Genomic DNA, 2,500 nt, shown 5'->3' with positions numbered 1-2,500 from the left:
AAGGAACATGGTAACAGGAACCAGAAAGGAACATGGTAACAGGAGCCAGAAAGAAGCATGGTAACAGGAGCCAGAAAGGAACATGGTAACAGGAGCCAGAAAGGAACATGGTAACAGGAACCAGAAAGGAACATGATAACAGGAGCCAGAAAGGAACATGGTAGTAACAGGAGCCAGAAAGGAACATGGTAACAGGAGCCATAAAGGAACATGGTAACAGGAGCCAGAAAGGAACATGGTAACAGGAACCAGAAAGGAACATGATAACAGGAGCCAGAAAGGAACATGGTAGTAACAGGAGCCAGAAAGGAACATGGTAACAGGAGCCATAAAGGAACATGGTAACAGGAGCCAGAAAGGAACATGGTAACAGGAGCCAGAAAGGAACATGGTAACGGGAGCCAGAAAGGAACATAGTAACAGGGGCCAGAAAGGAACATGGTAGTAACAGGAGCCAGAAAGGAACATGGTAACAGGAGCCATAAAGGAACATGGTAACAGGAGCTAGAAAGGAACATGGTAACAGGAGCCAGAAAAGAACATGGTAACAGGAGCCAGAAAGGAACATGGTAACAGGAGCCAGAAAGGAACATGGTAACAGGAGCCAGAAAGGAACATGGTAACAGGAACCAGAAAGGAACACGGTAACAGGAACCAGAAAGGAACATGGTAACAGGAGGCAGAAAGCAACATGGTAACAGGAGCCAGAAAGGAACATGGTAACAGGAGCCAGAAAGGAACATGGTAACAGGAGCCAGAAAGGAACATGGTAACAGGAGCCAGAAAGGAACATGGTAACAGGGAACCAGAAAGGAACATGGTAACAGGAGCCAGAAAGGAACATGGTAACAGGAGCCAGAAAGGAACATGGTAACAGGAGCCAGAAAGGAACATGGTAACAGGAGCCAGAAAGGAACATGGTAACAGGAACCAGAAAGGAACATGGTAACAAGACCCGGTCTTCTAAGGAGGCGCTGGGGTCTGCCTGATCGACGGGAGGCGTGTCTTAGCGGTAGGGGGCGTGGTTTCTGGCCGGAGGTTGGATGCGCAGAGAACTTCCTCAGCTGCCATTATGTCATGGAACGTACATGTAACAGTAATAAATGAGACCGGTTTTGGTCTTTTAATCAAGGAGGGGACAGTGCAACGGTCATAAGGCCAGTTTGTTAAAATTGTGCAACTCTCGACCCACTGAATAATCAAATATATGGACATCCAAATACACAGATGTAAATGCATAACTTCATACCAGTCTGATAGATAAATATTTATCTCTCTATCTATTCGGTAGAGATGCATGTCTGGACTGAGAGATATGTATTTTATCCTGTGTATATGCATGTCCAAATAAAGAATAGTCATTAATTCGGTCCTGGAACATTACAACTAACCGGCCGAGAGACACGACCCTAATCTAATTCTTAATTGCTGAATCGAGAATTTACTTAGACCAGAATTGATGTCGAATGACCTACACTGACCTCTCGGGGGAAGAGATAGTCTCCTCCCAGAAGGCGGTACAGGACAAGGTCCCGCAATTGGGGGCGGGGTCATGTTGACATAGACTCCGCCTTCCGAAAGAGAGAGAGAGAGAGATAGAAAAGAAAAAAGGAGGAACAGAATCATAAAGATGAAACAAATAAAGTAATAATCATACCAAAAGGAAAACAACTTCAACAGCACACACACACACACACACACACACACACACACACACACACACACACACACACACACACACACACACACACACACACACATATATATATATATATATATATATATATATATATATATATATATATATATATATAGGCCTATATATACATATATATATATATAAATATATATATATATATATATATATATATATATATATATATATATATATATATATGTATATATGTATATATATATATATATATATATATATATATATATATATATATATATATATATGTGTGTGTGTGTGTGTGTGTGTGTGTGTCTGTGTTTGTGTGTTTATGTGTGTGTGTGTGTATTTATGTATATCTGTCCATCTATCCATCTATCTATATTTATGTGTACATATATATATATATATATATATATATATATATATATATATATATATATATATATATATATATACATATATATATGCCTGTGTGTGTGTGTGTGCGTGTGTGTGTGTGTGTGTGTACATATGTATGTATATATATGTATGTATATATTTATTTATATATTTATTCACATATACACACACACAAACACACACACACACACACACACACACACACACACACACACACACACACACACACACACACACACACATATATATATATATATATATATATATATATATATATATGTATATTTATGTATATATATATATATATATATATATATATATATATATATATATATATATATATATATATATATATATATATATAAGTACATACATACACATGCACATATACATATATAAGTAAATCTAAAACAAAGAGAGGTTATT

The sequence above is a fragment of the Penaeus vannamei genome, chromosome 26 (genome assembly GCF_042767895.1).
Source record: "Penaeus vannamei isolate JL-2024 chromosome 26, ASM4276789v1, whole genome shotgun sequence".
Lineage (NCBI taxonomy): Eukaryota > Metazoa > Arthropoda > Malacostraca > Decapoda > Penaeidae > Penaeus > Penaeus vannamei.
The sequence above is the reverse complement of the archived record's forward strand: the minus strand, read 5'-3'. Positions refer to the sequence as shown.